This window comes from Macrobrachium rosenbergii, chromosome 15, assembly GCF_040412425.1.
Source record: "Macrobrachium rosenbergii isolate ZJJX-2024 chromosome 15, ASM4041242v1, whole genome shotgun sequence".
NCBI lineage: Eukaryota > Metazoa > Arthropoda > Malacostraca > Decapoda > Palaemonidae > Macrobrachium > Macrobrachium rosenbergii.
In genome coordinates, this window is record NC_089755.1 from 3,469,404 (window position 1) to 3,490,890 (window position 21,487).

Below are 21,487 nucleotides of genomic sequence, written 5' to 3' on the forward strand. Positions count from 1 at the left end.
GTCTGTGTAAGACAGCCTCTCATCTCTTTCCTGTGCTTTGTCTTCCACAAATCTCCACTCGTCTCCAGCCTCCCTTCTCATGGCTCTCATATCCAAGTGGGTCTGGGTCTTCCTCCAACTCTCCTGGTGCCCCCAGGAGCCCTCCTGACACTGTCACTTATTGTTCTCCCAAAGGTTGTGCTAAAAGACGGAAATTCACTCCACAGCTATAGTTATTGATAGTGTTGGAGTTAGGTTTATCTTTTTAGTTTTCGGCAAAAGAAAACTCTTGTGCTGGCTTTGTCTGTCCGTCTGCACTTTTTTCTGTCTGCACTTTTTCTGTCCGCCCTCAGATCTTAAAAACAACTGAGGCTAGAGGGCTGCAAATTGGCGTGTTGATCATCCACCGTCCAGTCATCAAACATACCAAATTACAGCCCTCTAGCCTCAGTAGTTTTAATTTTATTTGAGGTTAAAGTTAGCCTTAATTGTGCTTCTGGCAGCGATATAGGATAGGCTACCAACGGGCCTTGGTGAAAGTTTCATGAGCCACGGCTCATACAGCACTATACCAAGACCAGAGTCAATACAATAGGGTCTGTTCAGTTCAGGCGATGGGGGCGGAGCTAATACTGTGACGTCACAAGCGCAACGCTTCCGCGCTTATCTATTGAATTAGCTAAGAAACCTTCAGTTTTTATACACTTAATCCATTGCGTGGTGTGTTTGATAAAAATTTTTGAAAGAGGTTACAAGACTGATGTTTACATTATTCTCTCAATTAGTCACCAAGCCTTGTTTTATTTTCACATAAAATAGAGCAGATTCAACACACACACAGCTGCTATATACAGCTTCCTTTGTATGTTTATTCTTTACTTATTCATTTGCTTACCTATATACTGGTTTGGTCTATTCTCTCCAAGTCCATTTTTATAACATGACAGCTTGGTTTCACTTATAATCTCTCTCTCTCTGTTATATCCCAATTGTACTTGGTGGAATAATCAGAGATAATACCGATGTCCTTAAACCTTTTTTTGTCTTCAACCGAAGCTACAGTAATCCTGTTATGCCAATAGCTATATACAGACTGGTGAGATAAGTATTTACGTAGCCAGAGGTAAATGTTAACTGCTCTTTGGTAAATGATCACCAACCCAATATAACAACATATTTATAAAACTGCTGTACTTTAAACAAGCACTTTGTTATATTACTAATAACAGCCAGTTATACTCTCTTGTTCTATCATAAATAAATATAAATGTAAGTATATATCTCTCTCTCTCTCTCTCTCTCTCTCTCTCTCTCTCTCTCTCTCTCTCTCTCTTCTCTCTCTCTCTTAAGTAGGAATATTATCAAGGTTTAAATAATTGTTAAGAAATTATTTGGTTCTGCCGCTGTTTTCATATCTCATTTTGAAGAAACAAACTATTTTTATTTATGATAAAGGTTAGAATGACAGATTAATTATATTTTCCAAACCTTATTATGAATATTAGTTGTTATAGCCTACAATAAATACATAGAAAATGGACGTAGTGTAAAAAATAGGCAGTTGCATTTGCACGACTTGACCACAAAAAAGAAAACAGTATTAAAAGTATGAGAATTAATCATATAGCATGTAAGAAATCAAAGGAATAAATGATGAAGAATGTGAAACAGAGAAGACATTTCAAGCAAGTTTTTCATTAACACTCGATATCACATAAATAAACATCCGAACACACAAGTTTACCTATGACATACTGTATACATAAAGGTAATGACTATACGTGCATCAAACGACTATAATATTTTCGGGAAAAAGTACTAAAAGGTATTTGCATTTATTTGACTTCATAAGAAAAATATTTATAATATATAGTCCTTTAAAATGATCAAACAAATAACAAACAACTCAGGATAGTCTTCACTTGAACAATTTTTGTATGACATAAAGAAACAAATTCTTTCAAGAGATTTTTTTTTATTTTATTAGTTAACATCCGCTTAGTGCCACTCTCTTTTTTTTCTATGATAATTTTTTATTTAAATGACGGATTTTAAAGAAAATACTAATTTTAGCAAAGGAATGCACAATTTCATCAGGCGAGGATAGTTTATCCGATGTCTTTAGCTGCGAAACCAAATTCAATGGCAGTCTTTGCTATCCTGTAGCGTGTCACCATTTATGGCTTTGAATGATTTTCTCATAAGAAGTAGTTGGGAAGAGAAGTGTTCAGATGGAAAGCACAAATTCCCTCGGCTGACACTCTTAATTCATGTGTTGCTATCAGTAGTTGTGCCCTCTTTGTTCCTCGATATGGGCATTTGGTGGTGATTTTTCTTGCCATGTATCCCCCAATGGGTCTTAAAGATTCTTCTTCAATCTTATCACTTACATCTGACATTGGGTAATCAAAATTAGGGCACATAATATCTTCACATACAGCTGTTGCATCATCATCATCGTTTTCATGAAATTCAGTATCACTGAATAGCTTAGACGTTAAACATAATTCGAGTGCAAGATTGGAGTCATTTGGCAGTCCTGTTGCGCTTGATGCAATGCACGAATTGTGAGGGGAAACTATCACATGATGTACATGGATTAGGCCTACCTGAAATACTACCACTTGAAACGCACCCCGTATTCTCTACAGTCCTACTGGAATTACTCTTTTCACTCATCAGAGAGTCATTCTTGTCAAGCAGATATTTCCTGAGTCTATACTTAAATTGGACGGGGTTTGGGTGATCATGATTCCATGACATGTGTCTGATGCAGCCAAAAAACATGCTCAATAAGACCTGATTGAGCCATCTTGTTATTATGTATTCTATCTTGAACAGTCTTTGCAACATCTCAAACAGCCCTTTTAATGCTTCGCAGGATGATATTATTCCTTTTTGGAACGGGTAAAGACTCCTTGTTTTTTCACTGTTCACTTTCATTGTTTTCATCATTTCACTCATCCTATCAAGTATTCCAGTTTGTGCATCAGTTTTAACTCCAAATGCATTACGTGACTCGACATCTCCGTATTTTCCATACGAGTTCATGACATCGAACCAGTCATTAACGAGTAAAATAAAGTCTGAGGTATGTGCCAGTTTTTTATAAAAGTCTAGCTGCTGGACACGTGCTGTCTTTGACATATTGACACATTTAGATTTGATTCTGGGATCTTGTGAGCAATTTTAAGTTCATCCTCAGTTTTCCATATTTCTTGAAGATACCGTGTTAATACTTACTTCCCAGTGGCTAAAACAAATCTTGAGTCAATTAAATGGGTTATTAATAACTTAAGAGGTGTATGAGGTGTATCTGCAAAACGATTATTTCTCAGTCTGCAAAAACGAATATTTCTCTATATATCTGCACATGGGCTTTTGAAGGAAATTCTATTTGAGTTAATTGGGTCTACATCAAAATGCTTCCAGATTCTCATATTACTAGGTCCTAAGTCATGAACAGTAGCAACAATATGACCTGCATTTTCAGTTTCAGCTATTATATTCAGCAACTTATTGTGTAACTTTGATTTATCAAAATCATAAAAGACAGGCGGTTTCCACCTACCAAGAAGACAAGACCTCTTAGCATTATTACCTGGACATTGGTGTATGGTCTGTACAGAGTCACTCCCTTTATCATAGCTCCATTCACTTGCTATACTCATTTCGTCAAATGGTAGGACAGCAATTTTTTCAACGTCTTCTAAAGTGTCACTTTTTGATCTTAACAATGACATAACCTCTACCAAAACACCGGGTTCACATTTAAATGATTTTGCTTGCTTATTCAGAGTTGAAATATCTTATTCCTTTACATTTTGTGTTTCTTTTGACATTGTAGTAACCGACGACAGTGCAATAACCCGACTTCGTTCGAAAATAGTGTGCGTGGATAATAATAATAATAATAATAATAATAATAATAATAATAATAATTAATAATAAATAACTTTTGTTTAATGATAATAAAAATATATAAAAGTAAATCATGAAAACTTCTCAATAAATCTGAAATTAAAATCTATTGTAAAGAAAAAAACATGAAAGCTCGTAAAAAATCTTCCATTAAAATTTTAGCAAAAATTTAATTTTATTTTTTTAGTTACGATAATTTTCTTTGATTTTTTTTTTGAAAACATATTTTTAACTTAAATTTTCGATTTATTCACCTCCATCTCATGACAACGAGATGGAGTCAGGCGGCAGTCTGGCCGGATGTTACTACGATGACGTTTCACAGTGGGCGGGGCTTGGTCTAAGCTCCACCTCGTGAACAGACCCTGTCTATATTGACTCTGACCAAGGCCACCGAAAGATAGATCCATTTTCGGTGGCCTTGATTATACGCTGTACAGAAAACTCGAATGCGCTGAAGAAACTTCGGCGCATTTTTAACTTGTTTTTAACGAGTGCAGTCAAAATGTGTGAATCAGTTTCTTCTTCTTCTGCATCGCGTATTTGAAAAATCTGAACCAGATCGTTTTTTCACGGGCGCTAATGATGATGCAGCATTTGTATCACTGTTAAAGAACGAGTTAATTTGGAAGGTCTCTAAAATCATAATATAGATAAGTTTCCGTAAAAACCTCCCAAGATTTTAGGAGTACTGATGTCTTACAGAGAAATCAATCCTCTTCTAATATGAATTCAGGCTTACTTTTTCGTTTTCTCAAAGCAACGGGACAGTCTGAGAACTGAGGAGGAAAGTATGAAGTGTGAAATCATTGTAAATTGGAGGAATGCTTTTATTTTTCTAAACTCTTAAAGTTCGGCGAGATTTTTTCATAGCTGCAATAACAAAAAAAAAAAAAAAGAAGTTAAGTCTGAGATCTTGGTCCTAGGCCGATCGAAGGAGCGACTGATCCTTAATCAGAATTGTTAATTTATGAGCTCCAAGAACTAAAAAATAGTCAATCTCAATGCGAAAAGATGAGGTTTAGAATTCATGCCTTCAATAATGCCAAGAAATATCAGTAGTCTTTGCTCATGATTCCCATTTTGATTTTCCTAAAGCTTCTGGGTACACTTGAAAGCTCTCCCTTTCTTCAGTGGCTGACGAATTCCGGGAGAAAGTGAAAGAGAAAGGCAAGAGAAAATAACTAAATCATCCAAAGAGATATTAAATTCTAGTTAGCGAGAAGGAAATTTTAATTCTGTAAACGAAGCGAGAATTATCAGAAGACTTGTATTGGACTTGCACTACTTCGTAAGTGAATAATTCCCTGTACCAACGAGGTTCAGTATACTTTGGGAGTGAGGTAAACATTGAAGTATGAGCAAACAGTTATTAATCCCCGTGAGAGGTAAATGGACGATGTAAACATCTCCTCCTCCATATTTGATGGGGTTCCCTCGCGTTCCAAAATCCCAGCAACCGAAAACGTTAAGTCTTCTGGAAAAAATTTTAATGATATGCAAATTGCTATGCTTAATGATGAACGAAAATAAATAGGGAGGTAATTTTATGAAAATGTGAATGACTCGGTAATTGATGAAGTTGACTGTTCGGTCTACGATTATTAAGTGATCTTTCCCCTACGCGAAGAAAAGGAGTCGTTAGAAAGACAGAGAAAATATAAATTCAAATAAACTCGATTGATACAACCATCGTTTTTCAGAAACCATGTTTACAAGAGGTTCTCCTCCCTAATTATTATTATTATTATTATTATTATTATTATTATTATTATTAAACTTTTTTAGAAAAGGAGAATGCTGCAAGGCCAACTTGGTCAGCAGCCAGGAAGGAAAAGGAAATTGAGAAATACCAATGAGAAAAATAACTAAACTTGATGCATGTCATTTCCAATATTAGTGTCCTTGGTGATGTAGTTTTGTTTTTCGATGTATAAGTAGGCGGATATTTTTCATTTGTAATAGCGGCTATATTTTTATACATCTCCCATACAGCATCACCTATAGAATGCTCTAGGAGCAAGCGCAGACCCTGCCATAATGCAGCTTAATCTAAAGCAACAAATGTTGTACTTGAGGCAGGTTGGACAGTTGACTGCAAATGATAAACCATTTGAATATTTTGACAAATGAAAACTCTGAAACTGAACAAAACAAAAGAAAGAATCGGTTTCTAATTTTGACACCTGTTTAGAAGAATGATTTGCTGGCATGGATTTTTGTCCCATCACAATGAGCGTTATTGAACATGGTATCTTTATCTTCCTCATCATTATATTATTATTTGCCTCGATATTTACACAGGTAGTCTGGGTCCAAATTTCAAAAATGGCCCTTTTTAATGAAGGGCTCGGCATTTTGGTAGAATTAGTTATTCAGCTGTTTTTACATAATTTGAGGTGCTGAATTAAAATCTGGTGGGTAACAATTTTCTATTTTTTGTGTTTAACCCGTGAGAGCCAAACAAAATGGCGGGTGATTGAGAGGTAGAATTTTCATTCCAACTGGCAGTGGGAGAATATTGTAGAAACTAAATGTCTTGTCTATATATCTATTCACAAGTGAACACTCCATTTTAGCAAGCAACTGAAGAAACAGGAATCACTATTGAATGTAAAGATTCTTGGACAGAACAGCTTCAATCTTTTATCGGAGAGAGATTACTTTGATTGAGGATATTTCTCAACACAAAAATTTTCATAATCCAATGAAAAGGAAACATCAGAGTGAAATTTTCCAAGCTCTATAAAGTGAAAAGCCACATTGTCCAAAAGAAAGAGCCTTAAAAGTGGATAGATCTGTTCTACAAAGACTGGTCATCTGTTATGCTGCTGAAGAGGTGTGGACCTAGATGAATCTTGAAGCACGAGTTTTTTACCAATGCCTTTGTCCCTAGCAGAAACAAGTGGAGATTTGAGAATTGGTCAGAACATTTGTTAATGGATGCGTTGTTGCAGGGTGTTTGATGTAACTAACGATTCTACCTTGGTCATTGATGGCCAGGCACTAGTTAGAACCCTCGGTAAGTCACACAAACTTATGGCTGGTGCCTTTGGTGATTTCTCCAAATTGTTCAATTCTGGAATTTTTCAGTATGGTCACCATTTTTCCCGTATTGATGTGTGTTTTACAGATATATCCCAGGAATCTGCAAAGCAAGGCACACGCTCCAAAGACAAAAAGCAAACCAATCCGACGACTAATAGAACATGCTGATGTCCCACTTCTGCATGAGTGGAATAGTTTTCTCTGCGACCTTAAGAATAAAGCTGATCTTGCAAATTTTTCTTTCTCGGAAGTGATTAAATATGCCCAGAAAACAAGTGTGTGGTTACTGCTGGTGGTCTTCTGAAGGTTGATGATGATTTCTGCAATCATGCTAAATTAGATCTCAGCAGTCTTAAAAATAATCAAGCTGATTCCAAAATGATCTTGCATTGTGTCCACACAAAGTCACTTTACAGTTGTTGTATGGTCTCCAGATACTGATGTCATGTTGCTCCTTATACACACGGTGGTACAATAAGAAAAGAAGTAATAATGAAAGCTGAAACAAGCAATGCACTCAAGCATACATCCCTGTGAAAGACATTACATCAAGGTGGAATTTGCAAGAGGAGCAAACAGCAAAGGGGTTGCTGTCATTCCATGCTGTCACTGGTTCGGACACCACATCATTCTTGTTTGGACACACAAAGAGGACAGCATTACCTGCGTACCTGGATCATCCTACACATCTGTTAGGCCTTGGGGAAGACCCCATGTCAGAGGAATCTTTGGCCGAGGTGGAGAAATTTGTGTGTTTGCTGTACAAGGTTCCTGAAGCTATGACAGCAGAAAAAGTAAGAGCTATTTTGTTCTCTAAAGGAGTCACTCAAGAACGTCTTCCACCAATAAGTGATTCTTTGCGGCAGCACATCATGCGAGCACATCTCAATAAGACTCAAATCAACAGAACCCCACCCAGTAATTCCAAAACCCAACGAATTGGCTGGAAGCTAGTAAATGGTCAAATGAAGCCAGTTTTATTAACCTTGAACCAGTGCCAAGGTCATGTATAAACCAATTAGACGCAGTTGTACTGAAATGTGTGTTAATGCAGATGTGGTAGTTGAAAAGTAGAAATGTCTTGGACTGGCTTGTGTAAATGCTCTGGACATTGCTTCAATACTAATGATAATAGCTGAAGGAAAATATGATAGACGTATTTGAGGCTGAATACTTTTCCACTTAAACAGTGTAGCCTATATACTTTATTATCACACTGCAATTGAATATTATTATCTTAATTCTTATATTTTTTAAGTGGTTTTGTGCACGGTTTTTCCAATGTACTTCATAAGATTTTCAATACAATACCTTGCACTTGCTTCTGTAAATTCTCTGGAATATGTTTAGATACTAATTATAATAGCTGAAGGCAAACATAATAGCAGGCGACAATACATGATACTTAAGCCAAGTTCATATTAAAAAGATTGGCTATTACATTGCATATCAATATATTATTATGCCTTATAAAAGATTTCATTTATGGGAACTAATGGTTTTTTGCATATTTTCCATATTTCATGGAAAAATATATTTAAATACCCAGACCAAAGGATGGAGAAAGTTCAAGATTTTGATTTATCCGGAAGGGGTTTATAAAAATACTATTAATCCTGTCTAACAATCCACGTGCTTAAGTATCAGATTCTTCACACTGATCATCTTAAAGAATTTTTGTTCTTGTTTTATTGGTTTTGTACACTGTTTTCCCATTACACTTTATTAAAATGTTCATTAATAAAAACTACTATAGGACCTGTTGAAAATTTCATGAATAAACTATAACAAGGCTACAGTACTAGCAAAATAGATTTCAGCCAGTTTACTAGTCCATATGCTTTGCTACCAAATTCTCTTCAATATAATGATCTGGGGGCGTCATATTTAGCTTTGTTTTATTGGTCTTGTGCGTGTGGTTGCATTCGGAGAAGGAGGAGGAGGGAGGACTAGGAGGGGAGGAGGAGGAGGAGGAAAGGAGGATTTAGGAGGAGGGAAAGAAGGTACAAAATGGTGGAGTTATCCACCAGAGTTTCAGCAAAATTAACTGTAATTCTTTATTAACAGATTCTCCTTGCCGACCCCAGTCAATTTTTAGATTTCGTTTCCAGACTAACCTCTCGAGAGTGCCAAACTTTTTTTATATAACGTCAATTTAATTAGATCGGCTGTTTGGGTAAATGAACATATTAATAAAGAGTTCTAGAAAACAAGCTTTACGACCACGCAAAAATGGAATGACCCTCCGTCAGGTCTAAAAGTGACTTCGATAAAACAGCTCCTCAGACTTGTATAAATGAACCTTATAATTATTTAGAGAAATGTGTATAAAGTATAAATAGATTCCAAAATTTTCTTCTGTAACCTCGTAATAAGAGGAGCTGGGGTTTTTTTATTAATGAATCTCATGGAAGTTTTTTTTATATATATATTACATTATTTTGTCTGGTTGTCATACGTTCTGACTCATCTTCAGGGATGCTCGCGACCAAGCGACGAGCCATAAAACTTGACAGGTCACTCATGATTCACATGCAATTGGCATCGTTGAAATAATCTAATCCTATTAGAGAGACATATATAGATAGAGAGAGAGATGTACATAATTTATAAACATGTGTGCATTATATGCATAGTTAGAACGTTAAGATAGGTGACTTAAATGCAAAAATAAACAACAGGCTCGAGCAGTTCTTGACTCATCTAGTCGAAGGAAGTTTCTTAGCCTCTCTACAGAGTGTTCGAGCCCCTTAATCTCTCCCCAAATTCTCTCTCTCTCACTGAACTGCTCAAATTGGGGCTGGCCAAACTTTCTCTTACATTCCTTTTGTGAGATAAGTTATTATTTGTTTGCTTATTTATTTTTATTTTTTCTGCTCAGTTTGTCACTAATTAAGAATATGATGACAAATTATGAACATATGCACAGATAATAAATGATAATAAATAGATAACGAATAGATCGTGGGCTCAAAGCAATTAAAAAGCAGGATAAAGAAATTGTCATCTTAAACCTTTTTTCCTTTATTTTGTTTTCAGCAATTTGGTAAATGTTCATCATTCTCTCTCTTCTTCTCTCTTTCTTCTTCTTGTCTCACCATGGGCAGTGCATTATTATTTTCCCGTACAAGAACACAAGTCAACCTTCAAACTCTTCCTCCTCGGGTCTTCATTCTTTCCCATCTCGAGGAGGGAAGAGGAAGCTGTTCTGACACCACTCTCCACGGACAAGGTTTACCAGATTTTACCCTTGCGTCTAATTACCATTCTTTAGCGTCTTTTCTGAATCTGAGTCCATCAATCTGTTCGACAACTCTGAGTTCCTCAAAAGCTGGTTTAAAAAAATCTGTTGTAATTGAGTTATCTCCTCAGTCTCACAACCTTCAAATTCTGGTTCCTCAGTCCGAAGATGATTCCTCAAAGCTTCTAGTTACTCAAACTCTGGTTCCTCAAACTTTTTCCAAATTATGGTTCCTCAAATTCTGGTTCTCAGACTTTTCCTAGACATTTGTTCTCAAACTTCAAAACAAACTCTTGTTCTCAAATTTGGTTCCTCAAACAAGTTCCGAGATTTGATTCCTCAAATTCTGTTCTCAAACTGGTCTCAAATCTGGTATAAACGACTCTGCAAATATTAAAATATTATCCAAGCTTTGAATGATCAAAATGGACCTCAAACTCTGGTTCCTCAAATTATGGTTCTTCGATTTATTTCGGTTCCTCAAACTGTGGTTCTCAAATTTGTTCTCAAATTCTGGTTCTTCAAAAACGACAAACTCTGGTTCTTCATATTCTGGCCTTGAACGAAACCCCTGGAAGCTTCAAATTCTGTCCGACAAACTCCGACGCTTCAAATTCTGGTTCGATAAGCTCGTCGGTTCTTCAAATTAGTGTCTGACTCTAAACTTCTGGTTCTCAATCAGATCGAGGCCCTTCGTTCCTCGAACTCTAGTTTTTGGATTAAGAAATAATCAGCTTGAAACCCAGAATGGATACCATCATGTCCAACCTGAATTGGCCTTTTAAAAGAACAAATGTATTTTACAAACAAAAGAACAGTTGCATTATCATCGTTTTCTTTCATTTTTTTAGTTATTTATTAATTTGTTTATTTCTTTTTCTATAGGTGGGATGATCTTCCTTTTGTATTTTTCCTTTTTACACTTTGTTACTTCTTCTCATGAACACCTTATATTCTGTGGAAACTTGAATTTCATGGTAGTGGCCCTGTGCAGGGCTTGTTCCATATGAATAAGGTCCTTCATCTTCTGAATAATAAAAAAAAAAAAATAAAATAAAAATAATAATAATAATAATAATAATAATAATGATAATAATATGACTTTTTTTCGTCGCATTTAACAGTAATACAAAGTAGCGTTTATTACGGAGCAAATTTCTCCATAGTGTTCATTAACTTGACACTAATGTAGTTTTGTACCTATCATCCTGGATTTAGCATATTAGTGATATTCAAAACATTATAATAACTTCCCTTGACATAATATTTCTTCTAAAAAAATAAGTTCAACACATTTCTCTCACTTAGGAATTAGTGTAAATTCATCTTTTTCTATAAATATATTGCAGCGATCGGCTGCTTCCGAGATTATTTGTTTATTTAGTATGTTCCCATTATGACAGCTGCGGCAGTGGAGCGAGAAAATGAAATGAACACAACACATTTTAAGAGTAATATTTATTAATTTATTTAATTGTTTAGGTTCAGAGATATAATGCCAGTTTATATTATATATATATAATATATATATATATATATGCTATATATATATATATATATATATATATATATATATATATCGAAGGGAATATATATATATATATATATTCAGTATATCAAACCATTGAGCCGATGGCTCAATGGTTTACGTCAACTAGCCGCTATAGGCTTTCTTGTCGTGTCTGTGTCCTATATGATATCATTTATCATATATAAATCGGCGACAATTCTCCAACGGAGATATACCAGAGGTATATCGATATTAGCGACATTTGTAGCTTCATGATTGTATAAAAATCACGGTGTGATATTCATATATATATATATATATATATATATATATATATATATATATATATCCCCTATACATACATATATAATCTTTTAAAATATTCATGACTTGTTCGCTTTTCATAGAGTTGATGATTGCTGGTCTTCATTGCTCTGTGTTCTGTTGCAGTGTTCCAGGCCCTCAAGGTCACTAAAGTCAATACTGACAAAGGTTATAAACTTTTTTTAACTCTCGGTTTTCTGGTTCTGTTGGAGTGGTGAGATTTGGTTTGTTATTAAGGTTTTTAAATATTGTTCAAATGTAGTAATGATAAAGCTGTTGTTTTATTATTATTATTATTATTATTATTATTATTATTATTATTATTATTATTTATATTTCAAAAAGATTAGTGTAATAATATTTATGATAATTCTAATAATAATAATGATAAAGATTATGATAATTATTATTATTTTTAGAAATACATTTCTAAATTCAAACTAATGGAAAGGCAAAGTATTGCATAAGTTGTTGAATATATTTATATTTGTATTCACGATCAGGTTTTACCTGTCAGTCCACCTGTCGGTTCCTCGAGACTGACATTAAAACTTACGTGTAGCGACAGTTTATGGGCGGTCAGTCCACTCCAGAACGGATGAACTGATGGCTTTACCTAAAGTTCTTCCGACCGATTGACAGGTGATTGCACGTGGGACTTGAGGGTAAGCAACGATTTTATGCCAGTTCGCTGGCACATTTCACCTGGGAAGGATCTCAGCAGCTTGGGCCAGAATTTGAATAACCTAAGTATAGCCTAATTCATTTCATTGTTAGTCCCTTTGTCGCTACTTGTAGGCCTCCGTGAGTCCAAATCTAATGTTAAAATGCTGTACGAAAGGGCTGTTCAAATGCTGTTGAAAGAGTGTTCAGGTGCAGCTAAAACGCTGTTCGCAACTACTGTTAAAATGCTCTTCGAAAGTGCTTTAAAAATGCTGTTCAAAAGTGTTAAAATTCTGTTAAAAATGTTCGAAATTAACAGTTAAATGTTGTTCGGAAAGTGTTATGAAAAGATACTGTTAAAAATGCTGTTCGGTATTGCTGTTAAAATGCTGTTCGAAAATGTTAAACATGCCGTTTCGAAAATGCTGTTGAAACATGCAGTCCGAAAATGCTGTTAAAAAATCTGTTCGAAAATGCTGTTAAAACGTTTCGAAAGCTGTTATTCTGTTAAATGCCGTTCCAGAAATGCTGTTCAGCCAAAGAAGAATCCTCCAGTTCTCTTGACATTCTTTCAGAAATTCTCTGCGAATTTCGTGACATCTGAAACAAAAATGAAGAAAGAGTGAAAAGTCATATTTGAAAGATAAAGCATAAAAACAGGTTTGAAACAGAGAGAGAGAGAGAGAGAGAGAGAGAGAGAGAGAGAGAGAGAGAGAGAGATAGATAAACGCCACTCTGGAAAGGATTGCAAGATTTACTGTCCATTAAGAAGACGAATTCGACATAAGGAGAAAGATGAGGAATCGTTTCGTCCGAAAAAACTTTCTGATGAAATAAATGACGAAGACTGGTCCTCCCCAAAAAAAGAATAAATAAATAAATAAATAAAAAAACAGAGGAATCTTCAAGAGCTAAAAACCTCAATGACTTGAAAGTTGTTTTATCTCAGACTCGTTTCTACTCTGGTTCCATATCTCTATGTCTGAAACAGACTGTGTGTCGCCTGAGAAGTCCTCGTATCGTCAGTGCCCTCACGTGGTACACTGTAGGCATTAATGGGGTTTTGCAGCGTCCATTCGGCCCTAAAGTTACACCTCACTGTTTAGCCTTTTGCTTGACCTCCATTCCCTGTTTTTTCCAGTCTTAAGGTAACATTTTTCTCTCCCCAGTTTCACCTTTAGATCATTGTACTTCATCTCCCTTTATTTTGTGGATCTCTTTATCATGCTGTCCAACCGCTCAAACTCCCTTTTCCTCCAATAAACTCTTTTAGAAAAGAGGCCACTTCCCCCTACGTGTTTTTTTCTTACTGTTCCCCATTAGAAAAACTTAACAAGACGAAAAACTGTGAGGCAAAAATACGACTGAAATCAAATACATCAGAATTTTTCTCCACAACAAGTGAAAATACTTCTGGCATGAAAAAAAATATAGCTGTAGATGATTCTTTTATGAATGAAATACATAAACCTTTCGACCAGACTCCAATGGAAACTTGCTTCTTGGATAAACAAAATGTTTGTTTAAACTTTCCTGTCCCAGCTTTTTAAAATTTTCTTTATAAGTAAATCGCCTCAGACGCGATGAATGTTTACTTACAAAATGAGCCGCTATTCGCTGAAGTAAGTTTGAGACAACTAAAAAAATAAATTAAACAAATTTCATCTGTATCGTTCGATTCCGTAAAACTTCGGTTGTGTACAAATTCAACTACAAATACAAAGTTTGTTTTGCTTTTATTGGTCAAAAAGGGATTTGATGTCTGAGTGAACTTTAAACATGACTGAGTGAACGTTACAAAGAGGGTCAAGATTCCTGTGAAGTTTCTGTGGTCTCTGATATAACGTAGATGCATAAGGTATAGGCCTACGTTTTGAATGTCTCAGATGTCAAAGTTTTTTAAATAGTTTTCTTCCTGAGTGAAGCTATGAACTTGTTTAATATGTTGTGTGTGTGTAGACTGTTTTGTTACTTTATTCTGCATTAGGTAACGTGAATGTAACACAGGTAAATAGAGAAACAATTTAATCTTATGAATCGATAACTGGTAGTCAAGAGATTGATCAGAATTTTTCTCAGTAGCCATTCATTTTTATTTTCATGTTAATACACCAGTGATTATTGTTTCATCATTTCATTATATATGTTATATTCAAACATTATTTCAAAATGCTACGTGAACATGGTTTATCTATCAGAAAACGGGGTACCAACCCTCTCTCTATATATATCTATCTCTATATCTATATATATATCTCTCTCAATACATATTATATATCTCTCTAACACTATATCTCACAATATATAAGGAAACATATCTTTCCTACATAAATAGATTTATTATATCAATATACAAGTAATGAATTAACAAAGAAAAGATTAAAATGCATAATAAAATGAATATCAAGTCAAAAATAGTATAATTCAAGATTTATATATATATGGCTAAAATATTACACTCAATACTATACACTTGATCTTAGACATTATACGCCTAGTCTTAAAGTCAACTACATTGAGAAATACTAAATGCCAAGATTATTTATATATGCAATCCCACAGACATATGCTGAAAACAATATAAATATATATACAATACAGAAGACAAGCATATATAATAATGAAAGTCTAAAAATGCATGGTTAACCAATGTCAAACCAGAACACAATAAAATAGAATATTAAAGTGACATAAATGACTATGTCCAATTCTCCCCACACAAATCATAAGTGTCTTAGATATGGCAAATAGTCCATATAGAAAAAAGAAGAAGTCTGGATTTACCTTAACTGCCGGTTTCTAAGAGATTGAAACACACAAAGCCATGACGGTATATATAGTTATAATCAACCAGACCTAATATACAATTAGACATAATCTCCATTTTTCTAACGCACGAACTTACGTATATACCAACTCGGTCGGGTTATACATATCAGCGACAATATATATATATATATATATATATATATATATATATATATATATATATATGCTATATATATATATATATATATATATATATATATATATATATATATATATATATATATATATATATATATATATATATATATATATATATATATATATATATATATATATATATATATATATATATATATATATATATATATATATATATATATATATATATATATATATATATATATATATATATATATACACTCATATATATATATATATGCTATATATATATATATATATATATGTGTGTGTGTGTGTGTGTGTGTGTGTGTGTGTCAGTAGTCCACAGGAGAAAAGAGAATAAAACACTCTAATAGCTCGATAATTTCGCCTTCCAGTAGGCCTCTTCAAGAGCTTTATTACAACAAAACAAAATAAGTACATACATAAAAATCACAGACATTGTTTCTCACCGGAAACAAAAATAAACGAACAGTTGTCAAAGTTAAAATTAGGTTGTTTAGATCATAAACAAATGATCAAGAATTAGAATCCAGAAAATTAGAGAACTATTCAACGATTTTGATAGGTCATTTTAAACCTTTCTCTGAATTTTTACTGTTGGGAAACAATGTGAAGGAATAGAGGGTCTAATTTATATATGCCCTGACTAATATAAAAGTTTTTTGTTTGCTAAAACTTATGCAAGGCTTTTCTAACAGATTTCTTGTCATCATATCTTTTTCTTTTAATAATATTTATTTCTGTTTTGTTCCAAAGAATAGGACAGCTACAGTTTTGCACATGTAAAGTAACAGCACTGTTTGGAGAATTTGTTCTTACACAATATCGATGTCGGGAAATTCTCTTATTAATAATATCTTTTCCGGTCTGTACCAGGTGGAATTTGCCACATTCACAAGGGATTTTGTAAACCACGCCTTCTTCTTGTTTGGGGCTGTTGCAAATGGCTACTGTCTTTCCTATTGTGTTGGGGGAAGAAAGACTACTTTAAGGTTTAATATTCTTAAACGATAAACAGCATCACTGAATGAAGGGTGGAAAGGAGAGAACCAAAGTATTACTCATATCATATTCCTTTTTGGTGTTTGTTCTATGATATGTTTGTTTAGCTAGGAATAAACTTTCTTCTATTCCCCTGATCGAAACGGTTTTTGTTTTATGGCAATGTGAAATACAGTCATTATTTGTTTAGCTTATTTATTTTCGTTTTTCCTGCTGAATTTGTCAAGACTTACTAGAAGAATATGATTACAAGTCATGAAAATATGTACGGATAATAAATGATAATAAATAGATGACGAATAGATAATTAGGTCAATTAAAATAGGTTAAAGAAATTGTAAATTTTAATCCTTTTTTTTCCCTTATTTTGGTTTCTCAATTTTGGTAAAGGTTCAGTTCTCCCTTCTTCTTCTTCTTCTTCTTCTTCTTCTTCTTCTTCTTCTTCTTCTTCTTTTTCTTCTTGTATTGCCACCACTGGCCTCCATGTATTTCTCCTCGTCTTCCTTCTGCCCTCGTTTCCTTTCTCTTTCCTCTCCTCTTCTATTCTTCCCGTTCTCGCTCCCTGCTCTTCTCATTCTTTATTCTTTAAGTTCCTTGCTCTAATTACCATCTTTTAGCGTCCTTTCTGATTTTCTCTTCGCTTTCTGTTCTCGGAAACTCTGGTTCCACAAACTCTGGTTCTTCAAACTCTGACTACTTAAATTCTGGTTCCTCAATCTCGGGTTCCTCAAATTATGGTTTCTCAAACTCTGGTTCCTCAAACTCTAGTTCCTCAAACCTCGGTTCCTCAAATTATGGTTCCTCAATCTCGGGTTCCTCAAGTTCTGGTTCCTCAGACTTTTGTTCCTTAGACTCTGGTTCCTCAAACTCTGGTTCCTCAAACTTTGGTTCCTCAAACTCTGATTCCTCTAACTATGGTTCCTCTCATTCTTGTTCCTCAAACTTTGGTTCCTCTAACTCTGGTTCCTCAAACTTTGGTTCCTCAAACTCTTTTTCCTCAAATTCTAGTTCCTCTAATTTTGGTTCCTCAAATTCTGGTTCCTCAGCTGTCGTTCCTCAAATTCTTGTTCCCCAAACTATGGTTCCTCAAACGATGGTTCCTCAAATTCTGGTTCCCCAAACTCCCGTTCCTTCTGGTTTCTGTTGGAGTGGTGAGATATGGTTTGATATCAAGGTTATATATGGTTTTGAATATTGGTGCATTTGTAGCAATAATTCTGTTGTTATATTATTATTATTATTATTATTATTATTATTATTATTATTATTATTATTTTATATGTTAAAAATATTAGTGTAATAATACTTATAATTCTAATAATAATAATGACAAAGATTACGATAACAATTATTGTTATTGTTAGAAATACATTTCTAAATTCAAACTGATAAAAGGCAAAGTATTGCATAAAAAAAGAATGTATTTATATTTGTATTCACGATCAGGTTTACCTGTCAGTCCACCTGTCAGTTCCTCGAAACTGACATTAAAACTTACGTGTAGACGACAGTTTGTGGGTGGAGTCAGTCCACTTGCCAGAACGGATGAACTGCTGGCATTACCTAAAGTTCTCCTGACCGACTGACAGGTGATTGCACATGTGGACTTCAGGGTAAGCAATGATTTTATGTCAGTTCATCACCGGATTTCGCCTGGGAAGGATCTCAGCAGCTCAAACCAGAATATGAATAACCTATGTATAGGCCTAATTCATTTCATTGTTAGACCCTGTGGCGCTGTTTGTAGACCATTGTGAGTCCAAATCTTATGATAAAAGATATTTCCATGTGATACAACTTAGCATAGGCCTAGGCCAGTGTCGTGTCCTTTTATGTAAGGTGTATATTGTTCTAATTTAACCTTATTCATTAATGTTGTATGAGAATAGGCAATATTTAGACCATACTCTGTTATGCCTTTTTGCCTCTTTCTTATTTTTAAGTGACTTGCTGCAGCAGCTGGTCTATGTAGCTCCACCTCCTTATCAGCCAGTGGAGTTTCCATCTCTGCCACATAGTGTTGCCACGACGATGGCTAGGTGAGAACTGAGGGTGATGACCTCGAGACTCGAGTTTACTGTACGACTGACATCTCTACTCTTTTTGTGTGGACACTCATCCGTCGAAAGGCCGCCGGTCTAGGACAACTGGCTGTAGTCATTGATTGATTGTATCTAATAAAACTGGCATCATAACACCTAGGTTATTGATGCCACCAATAATTTTAAATAGAAACTAAAAATAAATGTTTAAAAAAGAATTTCATATAAAATATCTAAAGTATGTTTCATAATCATATTGCAGCACTTACCCCGTATAATTTGTATGTATAATTTAAATTTTGTTGAGGAGGCCCACTTCCTACATAAAGCTATATAACTGCCCTATGTTACAATCCTCTCCAAGGATTGTAGCTAGAATAAAATGACCTTCTCTGTCACAACCACAGGACAAGAACCTATGTCTCAAATTCCCAAGACTGGGACACTCGACCAGCAAATGTCTTACAGTTAAGGGCACAATACAGTCATCGCAAAATGGAGGATTGTCACAGGACATCAAGAACCCATGAGTGAGTCTTGTATGTCCAGTCCTCAATCTGCATAACATCGTTTCTTGTCTCCTTGGCATATACGGATATGGCCAAGGAGACACCGATGACATAATGCTGCGCATTTTTTTATTTGTTGCAATATTTTCCCATTGGGACTGCCAACTCTTTTTAATTTTCTGACCTACTAGAGGATATAAATCCTATGTGGCATTAGGCATCTTCTGGGTTCTGGGGAGCTGACTACTGACTGTGCGAGTTGGTCAGCTTTCTCGTTCCCAACTACCCCAGCATGGGAAGGCACCCAACAGAAATTTACTTCTTTCCCTCCTCTTCTCACTAAAAGCAGCCATTCCAATATATATAAAAATCAGAGTTTAAAGAGTTAAAAGATTCCATTGACTGGAGAACACCTCTTGATTGACAATATATAATAAAACTAATTCCATTCTGAATTAAAATTTCCTTTAAAGCATTTAAAATTCCATATAGCTCTGCTGTAAAATGAGATGCAACAGATTATAATCTCCCGCTTCTTTCAGTATCAGGGAAGGCCACTCCAAAGCCGGCACCAGCATGACTTTGAGCCATCCATGAAAACTGCAGTTGAGTTATCAGTTTGCAAGGAATGTTCTAAAAATATTGACCACATGGCCTCACTGGACAATTCTGTCTTGGTAAAGTGAAAATATCTACAAAATTTACCTCTGGAAAGGGTGAAAATATCTACAAAATTTACCTCTGGAAAGGTGAAAATATCTACAAAATTTACCTCTGGAAAGGTTCCAGGGGCGCTAACTGAATATCTTTCTGGTAAAATATCCATCCTTGGCATGTTTAATTCCCTGGTTGGGGCTGCTTGGGGTGATTTCCATAAAACTGCCAATGCCTTTCATTTCTCATACAAATGCTGGTTAAAGACTTAGGGAGCCTCTGAGATATGTACCAGCTCCGAACCAGCAGACACTGGTAATGAAGATCTAGAGGCATCTCACCAGCATCTGCAAGCATGCCCTCAGCGGGAGATGATTTAATTGCTACTGTACACAATCTTACTCCTCCATGATGAATAGAATTTAGCATTTTAAGGCTATTTGGCTTTGCAGAAGTCTGTTTTCACGCGCATAAGTTAATTTTGAAAAGAATAAGGCTTTATATAATCTCAGCATCTGAGTTCGGTCTGCACCCCACGAAGTGTGAGACAGAACCTTCAGCACATTCATTGCTTTCAAGCATTTTGTCTTAATATATTTCAGATGTGGAATCCAGGTCAGCTTGCTATCAAAACTCAACCCAAGAAACATGTTTCACCAACACAAGGAATTCTCTGCCTACATATGAACAAATCTGGATCAGGATGGAATCCTCTTATATGGCAAAAGTGCATGGTTACCATTTTACTAGTATAAAATCTAAAACTATTCATCTCAGCCCACTTCACTATATTATCAATGCAGAGCTGAAGGCAGCGTTCAGCCACTGCCATCCTTGTTGCTGAAAAGGATATCGAAAGGTCATCAACAAAAAAGGGTATATGTTATATCTGGGAGAATTATTTTGGAAACCCCAGTGATTGCTAAGGTGAACAAGGTTACATTTAAAACACTCCCTGAGGAACTCCTTGATTGAACACATCTGACATCGTTGCTCCAACTTGAACCTGAAATAATCTATTTTTTAAAAAAGCCTTAGTAAAGAGAACCTCAGGTATACACTCATAAGGAACCCTCAGAATGCAACATCTCCATGTTGTATCATACACATTCTTAAAATCATAGAAAACATGATGCTGCTTGTCAGCAAAAGCTTCACATATTGAAGGTTCCATTCGAACCAATACATCAGTTGTGGAATGCATACTTTGAAAACCACACTGAGCAGGTGACAGATATTTACCACGTTCCAAGTACCACATCAAACGTGTGTTCACCATTTTTTCCATTATCTTACACAAACATGATATCAATGCAATAGGACGATAATTTTCTGTCTTGAATGGGTCTTTTCCTGGTTTCACAAATGACAGTACTTCTAACATCTCCCAAAGCTTAGGGAAGATATATTCTCGGTAAATTCTGTTAATAAGGCTTAATATGAAAAGTCTGGTATTTTCAGCGGTATGCTTAATCACTGAATATGTTATATCATCCGGTCCAGGAGCTGATTCATTACATTTCTGCAAGGCTGATCCAAATTCTCTCATAGTAAAAGGTACATTGTGTTGTTAATTTTTTGATGTATTAAAATAAATTTCGACCTGTTACGGTAGCCGCCTTTGAACTGAATAGGTCTATCA